This window comes from Tenrec ecaudatus, chromosome 18, assembly GCF_050624435.1.
Source record: "Tenrec ecaudatus isolate mTenEca1 chromosome 18, mTenEca1.hap1, whole genome shotgun sequence".
NCBI lineage: Eukaryota > Metazoa > Chordata > Mammalia > Afrosoricida > Tenrecidae > Tenrec > Tenrec ecaudatus.
The window spans coordinates 47552061-47565046 of record NC_134547.1 but is presented as its reverse complement, the minus strand read 5'-3'; the positions used below and the strand labels follow the sequence as shown (position 1 = coordinate 47565046).

The 12986-nt window shown below is 48.0% G+C and overlaps 1 protein-coding gene across 1 annotated transcript in view; it reads right to left on the bottom strand.

Annotated features, from left to right (window-relative positions):
- The window catches only part of NUP93 (nucleoporin 93), a 104432-nt gene extending 91843 nt beyond the window's left edge, over positions 1 to 12589 (bottom strand). The window contains exon 1 of the mRNA XM_075536800.1: positions 12455 to 12589. The gene's annotated coding sequence lies outside the window, so the exon portion shown is untranslated. The remainder of the gene's footprint in view (positions 1 to 12454) is intronic.
- Between the last annotated feature and the right edge of the window lie 397 nt (positions 12590 to 12986).

Sequence of the window (12986 nt, the reverse complement as noted above, 5' to 3'; positions counted from 1 at the left end):
GACTGTGGGGACCCCCGTTACCCCACATACAGACCTAGATGGAGGGTGTCAAGCAGCAAAAGCTGCACATCTTGATATGTTTGTTTAATACAGGTTTCTGTTATTCCGTAGCAATACCTTCAGACTTACTTTAGATAATTGTGGGAAGAAATGTCTGATAAATGGTAAATGATGAAAATTGTCCTGCAAATGTTTTTTGGACCTCGCACACCTCCCTGGAGAGCAGAGAAAACGCACTGGCCTTTTCAAGTACAATGCAGCCTCCTGAACCAGGTGGGCTTTCCCTTCACCTTATCACCCCCAACTCACACAGCCCAGGCACCCAAGAAACACAGAGGCTGAGGGAGGTGAAGGGTAAAGACAACCCCACCTGTCTCTTTCCCTCAGTGTAGAAGGCACCCCTCAAGTCACTATTTCCACAAGGGGAGAAAACACCACCTCACCTTCACTGCAGAAATCCAATGTCATCAAGCAATGCTTACTATCACTCAACAGAGCACCCCAAATATCACTACTGTCAACTACACTAAAGATGCTGCAAGTTAGCAAGACATCTTCTCTATTTTTTGGATGCTGTAAGAAGAAGAATTTTAGATACATCAGAGAAGATGACTGGCACTATTCATTTTTACCTTCAAAATATGCAGCTAACATGGTTCTTCCTTGCTTTGGCTACTCTTTGGTTTTAATAGTAAAATAAGTACTCCTACAAATAGGTTTTAAACGGAATGGCACAATGGGAGCCTAGACTTTGAACCCAACACCAGTCTGAGTCCAAATTGCTCACTTAATAACCCAAAGTGGATCAACCCAAATCTCTCCATCTCAACAGCCTCACCTGTAAAGGAGAGGGCAATCCTCGCCAACTTCAAGAGGCTGTCATACTTTTTTTTTTTACAAGAAACTACTTAATAAACTACTGATTTATACCATTGTAAAATGCTATTTAGCTTTTTTTCTCTCCTCCAGGTCTCCCAGGTCACTAAGGCAAATGAGAGAACTGCTCAAGTCAGAGAGCTGACCAGGACATCTCAGAGGGTGAGTTCACACTGCTCCAAAGTATTATAATGAAATGTACAAAGACCTAGAGTTAGAAAACCAAACAAGAAAATGGCACTCAGCACTTCTTAAGCTGCAAGAACTCAAGGAAAAATTCAAGCCTGGAGTTGCAACAATGAACGATTCCATGGACAAAATATTAAACGATGCTGGACTTATCAAAAGAAGATGAAAAAATACACTGACTCACGGCACCAAAAAGAACTGGCAGACATGCGACCATTTCAAGAAGCAGCCCCTGAGCACAAACCAGTGGAGGAAGAAGCCCAAGGAGCACCGAGACACGCAGCCCCGATGAAGGCTGCAGGGATTGACGGGACACCAACTGAGACGCTCCAACAAGCTGACGAAGCACTGCAAGTACCCCCTCGACTAAGCCAAGGAATTTGGAAGACGGCTGCTTGGCCAACTGACTGGAAGAGATCCATATTTGTAGCTATTCCAAAGAAAGCTGACCCGGCAGAATGTGCAAATGATAGACTACCATTAATATCACATGCAAGTAAAATGTTGCTGAAGATCACCCACGCATGGTTGCACGAGCACACTGACCGGGAGCTGTGAGAAGTTCGAGCCAGATTCAGAAGAGGCTACGGAACAAGGAATGTCATTGCTGACCATAAGATAGGTCTTGGCTGAAAGCAGACACCAGAAAGATGTTTACTTGTGTTTCATGAACGATGCAAAGTCATTTGACTGTGGAGCGGAACAAACTACAGAGAGCACCGAGAAACATGGGAATTCCAGACCACTTCCTGGTGCTCGTGCAAAACTCGTACGGGGATCAAGAGGCAAGAGAACAGGGGCATACTGCATGGCTTAAAATCAGGAAAGGTGTGCATCAGGGTTATATCCTCTCACCATACTGTACGCTGAGTGTATCAACCAGCAAAGCTGGACTCTACGAATGGACCATTAAGTAACTTCATGATAAATGGAGAAAAGATTGAAGTTGTTAAGAATTTTGTCCACAATCAAAGTTCATGGAAGCAGCAGTCAAGAGATCAAAGGAAGCATTGCGTTCAGTAAAGCTGCTGCACACGACCTCTTCAAAGGTTGAAAAGCGAGGGGCCGGCCTCGATCCCAACTACATGGACACCACCTCCTCCCTACAGAAGAATTCACTTCAGAAGACAGCACTGAAGCTACAGCTCAGGGAGAGGGACATGTCTGAACAGAGCACACGGGGGCAAATGAAGGGGGAGGAAGAGAGAGTGGAACATATCCTGGCCCATCAAGCCCTGAGGATGATATTCCCGCTCAGAGCAGCCAAAATACAGAGAGGGCCATAGGGCCAGTCCCACTACAAGACACGAAGTCCTCACTGACCCATAGTGCCATGGGGTACAACGCTGGAGACACAGTGTGGGAACTGCGCCCGATTTGACCCCACCACACTGAGGCAAAACACTAAGGGCATGCAACAGAACAGCAAGGGGAGCAGAGCAAGGAAGTCCCCAGGGAGTACCAAAAATAGACTTTGGGGCCAGGGCATGGCACCCCATCAGACTCAACCAGAAAACACTCCTGAAGGCCAACAAACAGACCTTGAACTAGTCACAGGCTTTTTTTTTTTTCTCTTCGGTTTTTTGTTGTTTTCTTTTGTTGCTTTGTTTTGCTGTGTTTTTTGTGCATATTATTATCTGTGCAGGTCTATCTAGATAAGCAGGATAAACAATCTGGAGGCGAAAACAACGGGACCTACAGTTCTGGGGGGACATGGGAGAGTGGGAGGCAGGGGAAAGGAAGTGGGTGTTAACAAACTCAGGGACAAGGGAACAACAAATGATCTAAAATCAATGGCGAGGAGGGTGTAGGAGACCTGGTAGGGCTTGGTGGAGGGCAATGTAATGAGGAATTGCAGAAACCCAAATGAAGGCAGAACAAGATAGTGGGACAAGAGGGAAGGGAAAGGAAATAGAGGAAAGGATTAGGTGGCAAAGGGCATTTACAGAGGTCTAAATACAGGCATGCACATAGGTAAATATATTTATATATGATGACAATAAGCAAATAGATCTATGAACATATAGTTATAGGTTTAGTATTAGGTAGCAGATGGACACTGGGCCTCCACTCAAGTACTCCCTCAATGCATAAACACATTGTTCTATTAACCTGGCATTCCATGATGCTCACCTTCCTGACAAGATACCAACAAAGCAGCTGCATAAGCAAAAGTGGTGAAGAAAGCACACCACCCTGTGTGATCGCAAGGTGTCAATGGGATCAGGTATCAAAAAAAACAACATATCATTGTGAATGAGGGTAGTGCAGAGTGGAGGCCCAGAGTCCATCGGTAGGCAATTGGACATCCCCTTACAGAAGGGTCATGGGGAAGAGACAAGGCAGTCCGGGTGCAGTATAGCACCGATGAAGCATACACTTTCCTCTAGTTTTGTTTTTTTCTTTAATGCTTTTATTGAGGGCTCTTACATCTCTTATCACAATCCATACATTCATTCCTCCAGTGTGTCAAGCACATTTGCACATATGCCGCCATCATCATTTTCAAAGCATTCTCTTCCCACTTGAGCCCCTGATATCAGCTCCCCATTTCTTCACCGTCCCCACCTACCCTCCCTCCCTCACGAACCCTTGGTAAGTTATAATTATTTCCATATCTTACATTGTCCTCCATCACCCCTCACCCACTTTTCTGCTATTCGTCCCCCTGGGAGGGGGTTCTAGTTTGATTCTTGTGATCGGTTCCCCCTTTCTCCCCTCCACCATCCACTAATCCTCCTGGCATCTCTACTCTCCTTGCTGTCTCTGAGGGGTTTATCTATCCTGGATTCCCTGTGTTTCGGGCTCTTATCTGTAGCAGTGTGCATGCTCTGGTCTAATCCAATTTGTCAGGCAGAACTGAGGTCATGATAGTGGGGTGAAGGGAGCAACAAAGTTAGAGGAAAGTTGTGTCTCTCATGGGTGCTACTGGCTCATCATCTTTTCCCTGTGGCCCCTCTGTGAAGGGATGTCCAATTGTCTACAGATGGGCATTGGGTCTCCACTCCAGTCTCCCTCCTGCGCCGCCCCCCCATTCACCTTGGGTATGGATTTGTTCTGGGTTTTATATGCCTGATACTGGATCCCATTGACACCTGATGATCACACAGGGTGGTGCGCTTTTTCCATATGGGCTTTGTTGCTTCTGAGAAAGATGGCCACTTGTTTATCTTCAAGCCTTTAAGACACCTTTATAAATTATCAAGGTGAGGGAGGGGAAAAAATGAGGAGCTGGTACAGGGCTGAAGTAGAAATTGTTTTTTGAATGATGATGGCAACAAATGTTCAAATGTGCTTGACACAATGGATAGATGGATGGCTTGTGATAAAGAGTTGTATGAGCACCCAGTTAAGTGATTTTTTTTTTTTTAAGTCCTGAAAAGTGAAGATGTTAGTTACTTAAAGGACTAAGGCAGGCTGGACCCAAACCAACGGTATTCTCAACAATTGCCTCATGAGCATGTAAAAGTTGGATAGTGAATAAGGAAGACTGAAGAAAACCTGATGCATCTGAACTCTGCTGTTGGTGAAGACCGCTGCAGGCTCCGTGGAGTGCCGGGAAAACAACTCCGTCTGGCTTGGGAGTGCAGCCAGAATCTCCACGGATGCACGGACGGCAAGGTTGCGCGTCACATCCTTTGGACATGTTCTCAGGGGAGACACGGAATCGAGAGAAGGCCTTCACGTGTGGTAAAGTGGAGGGCAGTGAACCAAAAGGAAGGCCCAAACGAGATGGGCTGAAACCATGGCTGCAAAACACACGGGCTCAGAGGATGCTGCAGGACCGGCGGTGTTTCATTCTGTTGTACACAGTGATGCTATGTGTTGGAACCAACCCCAGAGCCAATTTGGCAACAATTCCTATTTAATTATAAGCATCTCTGTTTCAAAAAATCTTCCAGTAAATATTTGATCCTAAATTCTAACTTGTTTAATCATGACGTCATAGCATTCACTGAGACCTTCCGGAAGCCAGCTAAGAGTTTTTAACATGTGTTAGACTCCCCGTTACCAAATACGCCAGCGATGGAGGAAAGGTGCTACTGTCAGTAGGACTCCGTGCCTGTACCATACACAGCCCAGCCTCCATGACCAAGAGCAATGTGGCCCAAAGATCCTGGGTCCTCTCCCTTCATCCTCCTTAGCTGGAGCTCCTTTGTCTACCCACCCCATAAATGCTGGGCTTTAATCCTTACACCTCCTCTTTTTCATCTCCATATTCCTCTGGACAAAATTCACCTCTACCATAGCTTCAACCATGACCCTTACTAGGGCTATTCACCTTCTGATGGCCACCGACCTCTGACGACTCTGTAAGACTACTTTACTAGATGCTGTGAGACTTAGACATCATCCTTTGATTGCTTGGGGGCAGGGTAGGCTAAAAGACAAAAACCATACCCCATCAAAGGCATTCTTCAGTGTACACGATACCTCTCAGACACAGAGAGAATATCCCAGAACCACTGGAAGTGCCCATTTCAGATCTGCCTGAGGCCAGAGCAAGAGAAGCAGCACTGAAACTCTGGGGCTGTGAGGCAGAGTAACAGGTGGGCTTCCAGGTCCATAGAGGAGGCCACAGGACCGCTGGGCTGAGACACTGAGGGCCAGAGAGAGCACTGGCGGCTGGCTGAGGAGAGGTGTTGCTGTGGCCTGATGGCTGCAGCCTTGCTGTTTACTGATCCTGACTTCCCTAATAAACCCCCACAATCGTGAGCTTTGGCTGTGAGTAGGTGGCCATTGCACTGACTGATCAAACCCAGCCCAGAAGCAGAGCACTGCAGGAAGAACCATTGGTGTCAGAACAGGTAAAGGATGGCGCATGGAGGCATGTCTGACCCTGCCTCGTAGCAATAAGCCAGAGGGGGACAGATATGGCCCCCCTCCATTTACTGCAACAGAATGCAGGATTCTCAAACAGCGTCATCAATATCACCTGCAAGCAAATGTTTGCTGAAGACCACCCGACTGTGTCCGCAGTAATACATCAACGAGGAGCTGCCAGAAACTCAAGCAGGGCCCAGAAGAGGACGTGGAAGAAGGGATATCATGGCTGGCATCAGATGGGTCTTGGCTGAAAGCACGGAATGTCGGAAAAATGTCGACTTGTGTTTTACTGACTGTACAAAGATGCGACCGTGTGAATCATAACAAACTAGCTAGCACTGCGAGGCACGGCAATTCCAGACCACCTCATTGTGCTCATGAAGAACCTGGCCAGGGACCAGTAGGCAATAGTTCAAACAGAACAAGCAAGCACTGTATAGTTTAAAATTGAGAAAATGTGCTTTAGTTGTATCCTCTCGCCATACTCTTTCAATCTGTATGCTAAAAAAAGTTTTTTTCTTCAAAAAGCTTTAATAAAAATCTGAATGCTGAGCAAATCATCGCTGAAGCTGGCTTACATGAAGAAGAATGTGGCATCAGGATTGGAGGAGGCTCAGCAACAACCTGCGATCTGCCGGTGACAGAAAGTGAGAGCTTGCAGCACTTGCTGATGAAGATCCAGGATTGCAGCCTTCAGTGTGGATGACACCTCAGTGTAATAAATCCCAAATCCTTACAACTGGATCAGTAGGTAACATCGTTCATGATAAATGAAGAAAAGACTGATGTTGTCATGGACAACTTCTTGCTTGGCTCTATGGTCAGTACTCATGGAAGTAACAGTCCAGAGACCGAAGGACCAGTTGCACTGGGTAAATCTTTGTGCTGAAAAGCAAGATGCTACTTTGAAGACGAAGGTGTGCCTGATCCCAGCCAGGGTATTTTCAATTGTCTCCCATGCATGTGGAAGTTGGACAAGGACTAAGGAAGGCGGAAGGAAAATCGATCATTTGAATCATGGTGCTGGCAAAGAATATTGAAAGTACCATGAACTGCCAAAAGAGCAAACGTACCTGTCTTAGAAATACAGCCAAACCGCTCCTTAGGGGCAAGGATGGCGACGCTGAGTCCCACATACTTTTGCTGTCAAGCGAGACAAGTTCTTGAAAAAGGACATCCTGCTTGATGAAGTGGAGAGGCAGCAAAAGAGAGGAAGGCCCTCGGCGAGACGGTCTGACAACAGGCTCCAACACAAGGACGATTGTGAGGACCGGGCCGTGTCTCACTCTGGTGCATGAGTCACTCGCAGTCAGAAGCAAAGCAATGGCACCTAACAACAACATATGCACTGTTGTGGAGATTAAAGCCCACCGACGAAGCGGTGCATTTGAATTATGGTGCTGGCAAGAATATTGAAAGCGCCACGGGCTGCCCAAGGAAGAAATCTGTGTTGGAAGAAACTTTGCAGCCAGAATGAGCCTTAGAGGCAAGGATAGTGAGACTTCGCTTCGTGTACTTTGGACATGTTATCAGGAGAGACCAGTCCCTGGAAACGGACCCGAGGCTTGGTGAAGCCAAAAGGAGAGAGGGAGTAAAAACAGAGGAAGAACCCCCTCCCCGCCATGAGCTGGAATGAGCCAGTGTTCGCAACAAGGGAGTCAAACCTAACTAACAATTGTGAGGACGGCACAGGATGGGCCGGTGTTCTGTTCTCTTGGACACCAGGTGGCTATGTGTTAGACTGCATTTGTTGGCACCAACATTTCCTGAGCACACCACCGGCCCTCTGACCTCCGAGTCCTTGCTCTGGCCCCTTCCCCTCCTTGACACATCTTTACCACTTCTTTATTTCCTACAGGGATACAGACACTCCAGGTCTCGGCATTCCCAACTTGCTCCCACCCCAGCACTAGAATCTGCTGTCTCCCTGCCAGGAATACTCTTGTCCTAGATACTCTCATGGCCGGCACTCTCATTTCAATCAGGTCTCTGCTCAAACCATCTCTGGCCTCCTTTAGAAAGCAGCTGACGCCCGGACACGCATTCTCTATTGGTGCTTTTTTTGCTGGTGTCCTTCGGGAGTACGTCAGTGCAATGAGGGCAGGCCTGTCTCAATCACCATGGCCTCCCCAAGTCTATGAGAACAGCCAGGCCTGGCCATCCTTCCATATTTATGAAGACAACAAGGACTCACTCGGCGCCCCACTTCGGAGGAAGGAGCTGCTGAGACCTTATGCCGAGCTTCTACACACTGTCAGACACTGAAGACCTAAAGAGTGGAAGCAGGACATCAGCTAAGGCAGCGCCAGAGGAAGTGCCCCCCAGGTTGAGGGCACTCGAAATGTGACTGCGGAGGGCCTGATTTCTCGGAGTGGAGTCAACCACGATGACTTCAGCCAGGTCAAGCCTGTGGGAGTGGAGCCTTCAGGATCTTCATTTGCAAATGGGGCACGACTCAAGGTAAGGAGAGCAGCTGCCAAAATCTAATGATTGGAACTTGGAATGCACGAAGTATGAAACTAGGAAAATTGGAAGTCATCAAAAACGAAATGGAATGGATCATTCTTAGGTATCCTAGGTATCAGTGAACTGAAATGAATCAGAAAATCATGTGATTTATTAGTCTGGCAATAACACAATCAAGAGGGGTAGCAAGGCATTGTCAAAAAGGAAATTGCAAAATCAATCATCAAGTGCACTGCAGCCTGTGATAGGACTATATCTGCCTCCAAGGAAATCCAATCAATACAACTATTATTCAAATGTATGCACCAATCACAAAAGTTAGCAATAAAGAAATGGACAAATTCTATCAACTTCAGTCAGAAATTGATCAAACATGCAATCAAGATGCATTGATAATTATTGGTGATTGGAATGCAAAAGTTGCAAACAAAGAAGAAACAGTAATTGGAAAATATAGACTTGGTGATAGAAATGAAGCTGGGATCGCATGACAGAATTTTGCAAAACCAGTAACTTCTTCGTGGCAAAAACCATTTTTCAACAACACAAAGGCAGCTAAGCACATGGACTTTTCCAGAGGGAATACACAGAAATCACACTGACTAGATCTGTGGGGAGACACGATGGAGAAACTCAGTAGGAGCAGCTAAAACCAGGCCAGGGGCTGACTGGGGACCAGACCATCAGTTGCCCATATGTAAGTTCATGATAAAGCTGACGAAAATTAAAACAAGTCCATGAGAGCCAAAATGTATTGAGTTTATCCTACCTCAATTTTGAGAACATCTCAAGAACAGACTTGAGGCAATGAACACTAATGAGTGCAGAACTGATGGGCTGTGGGAGGACATCGAGAACATCATTCATGAAGAAAGCAAAAGGTTATTAAAAAAAACAGGAGAGAAAGGGAAGATCAAAGTGGATATCAGAAGAGACTCTGAAACTTGCTCAATCACAGAAGGGCGAAAGCAGATGAAAATGATGACGTCAAAGAGCTGCTGAATGGAACATTTCAAAGGACAGCTTGAGAAAGCAAAGCCAAGTCTCATAATGAAATGAGCAAAGACCTAGAATCCGAAAAACAAAAGGGAAGAGCATGCTTAGCCCATGCATAAGTTGAAAGAACTCAAGAAAAAATCCAAGCCACGAAAGGTTCTATGGGTAAGATATTGAATGGTGCAGGAATCATCCAAAGAAAATGGAAAGAACAGAGTCACTGAATCAAACACAATTAGTTGACATTCCATTATTTCAGGAGGTAGCGTATGAGCAAGGACCAATGGTGCTAAAGGAAGTTGTTCGCGCTGCAGTGAAAGCATGAGGCAAAAACGAGGCTCCAGGAATTGATGAGACACCAACTGAAACGGTTCAAGTTCAGGTGGTGACTGGGTCAATCTGCTGCACTAGACTCTTTCAAGTATTGAAAAGCAAGGACGTGACTGAGGACTGCGGTGCCTGGCCCGCGCCACGGTGTTTTCAGTTGTCTCATATGCAGGTAAAGTTGGATACTAAACAAGGAAGACTGAAGAAGAAGAGATGCATGTGAGTTGTGGAGCCGGAGAACAATCAAAGTACCATGGACTGCTAAAAGGACACACTGATGTGGCTTGGCAATACGGCCAAAGTGCTCCTTACAGACAAGGACGGCAAGACTTCGTCTCGTGTACTTTAGTATACTGTCAGGTGAGACCAGTCCCCGGAGAAGGACATCGTGCTTGGTAAAGGGGAGGGGCAGTGAAAAAGAGGAAGACCCTCACTGAGCTGAACTGACACTGTGGCTGCAACAATGGGCTCAAACATAGGAACAATTATGGATGGCACAGGACCGTGCAGTATTGCGTCCTATTGTGCAACGGTCACTGTGGATGGGAACCAACTCAACAGCTCCTAACAATAACAACATATGCCAAGCCTGGGGTCTGGGACACACGGGGACAAAACCAAGGAAATGTCCTTCCCTTGAGGAGCTCATATTCCAAAGGGGAAAGACAAGCAATACACAAAATACATATGTAAGCTGTGTTGAGAAGAAAAACTTGAAAAGATAAGGAAAGATCATCCAGGCCACTGATTCTATTCTGACTCATAGCAACCCTACATGACAGAGCAGGACTGGTCTCTAGGATTTTCAGGGATGTAAATGTTTATAGGAGTAGAAAGCTTGTCTTTCTTCCAGGAAGCAGCGGGTGAATTCAAACTTCTGACTTGTGGTCAGCAGCCCAATGCATAACCCACTATGGGAAGATACCCAAACTCACCAAACCCAGTGTCATCGAGCCCATTCCGACTCATCGGGACCCTATCCACAGTTTCCATGGTTATAAATCTTTACAGCAGCAGACAGCCTCATCAGTCTCCTGCAGAGCAGCAACCTTACTGTTAGCAGTCCAATGCTTCCTAGGTGACTTTGAGTAAAGGCTTGATAAAAGCACACAAAGATATTCAACGGCAAATGCAAAGGCCCTAAGGCTGACAAGTCAGAAAGCGAGAGAGGAAAAGGAACAGTGGGCCAGGTTGTATAAAGCCTCGGGGCTCACTATTATTAGTGCAATGGGGACTCACTGAGGAGTTTTTTTGTTTGTTTTGTTGTTTTTGAGTAAAGGAGAGATGTGATCTGGCCTGATCTAAAAGGGTCCCTATAGCTACTGTGCTGAGAACAGGGGCCAGGGTAGAAGCAGGGAGACCAGTCAGGAGGCTATTTCAATCTTCCAGGTAAGCAATGACTTGGCCCAGGATGGCAAGCAGTGAATGCGGAGTGAGACAGAAAGAGAGCAATCAAAGATAACGCTATGGTTACTGGCAAGAGGAACTAGCTAATTTCACCAAGATGAGAAAACCAGCGAAAGGAGCCCTCAAAAGGGAGATGGGGGAGCAGGTGAGCATCATTTGTGCATATTCCACTTGAGTCCCCTATTAACCACCTCGTGAGACATCAAGTAGACCAGCGATTCTCAACCTGTCAGTCGAGACCTCTTTGGGGTGGAACGACCCTTTCACAGGGGTTGCCCGATTCATAACAGTAGCAAAATGACAGTTATGAAGTTGCAACAAAAATAATTTTCTGGTTGGCAGGGTCACCACAAATGAGGAACTGTATTAAAGGGTGGCAGCATGAGGAAGGTTGAGAACCACTGCAGTAGACTGTTGGGTGAAGGTCAGAGGGTGACCATTGGGTGAAGGTCCAGCCCAAGCTTGAGATACACATCTGAGCTCTGTTAGCATGGTCCAGAGATGCTCAAAGCTCCGTGCCTGGATGATGAAAGCTTGGAAAGAAACAATGAAAAACCACAAGCCTGAGAAACGCCTTGGCTCAAAATCTGGTCTGCTGTCAGCATTAGGGGTGCTGAACAACCTCCGCTGAAAACAACGAAAAAAAATAGGGGCCTGACCCAGGGATCAAGGTTTGCAGGGCGTGTTAACAGAGCTGCCTGGTTCTGATTCACCCTTCAGGCCCCTGTTTTTTGTTTTTTTTTTTTAAGAAGCCAGTGAAGCCCAAGCATCGCTTTCTGCAGGTGCTGTAAGCCAAGAAAAAAATTGGCCAGCCAGAGTTCCAACCACCCGGCATGCGGAGAAATACCCCCCTGCCTGGCAGTACAGGAAGGCCAAGGGAAGCAGAGGCTTACAGAGGATGTAGGGGGTCTCCTCTCGCCCCCAAAGGCCCCCTTCTCCCTTCAGTCAATGCTTGCCAACAGCGTGTAACTCCCAAGGGCCAGTGAGGGATAAGGGGTGCTGTGACCCGGAGGGGCACAAACCCAGCCAAGGACAAGCTCGTGAGGGAACCGGGTGGGGGTAGGGCAGGGGACGCGGCGCGCCGCGGCGGGGCTTTACGGGGGGAGAAAAGGAGGCCTGGGCTCGATATTCAACCGAGAACCGGTCCAAGGGTTTCCAGGGGCGCAAACCGACGCTACGGGGAGGCGCGGTGCGACAGGGCGTGTGTCTCTGCGTCAGGTGCGCGCGGCTGCCTCGGGAAGAACGCGAAGGGTGAGCGGGCCCGGCTCCGGGCGGGGGGCCAGAGCTCCGCCCCGCCGTGCGGCCCGGGGTTCAAGGTCAAGCCTCAGGGGACAAGGACACTGACAGGCGCGGGGGTTCCCTTTACCTGGCGCTGCAGCCGTCTCTGCGACTCAGGACCGGGCTGGAGAACGCGGCCGCCGCTTCTCGCGCCGCTCACCCGCGCTTCCTGATTGGCCGAGACGGCTCGTCCCAGAATCCCCTGCGGGGCGCGCCGCCGAAAGAACTTTATTGAGGCGAACAAGAGTGGGCGTGGCCTGCGGGATGAGGGCGGGGCTTAACGCTGGTGGGCGGTCCCTCCCCTTGCTGCCGCGGCCACGAGCACGTGTCTAGAGTCCCCCGAGCCGCGTGGAGACAACTCCGCTCTTGCGTGCGCGGGCTTCGTCCGTGTTTTAAAGCGCTCACCGAGTGCCAGGCTCTTTCTAGGTGCTGGGGACACGGTGGTGGCCATGACAGACCGGGCCCCGGAGTTCCCAGACTGGTAAAACGTAAGCAAATACATAACTGAACCTGTGAGGTACCCGGCCAAGGTGATCTTTCTGAAATGCGCCTCTGTCTTGAGCCCCTCAGGAGACTGTCAGCTCAGATGTCCCCTTCCGTGCTCCACAGGAGGAAATGCT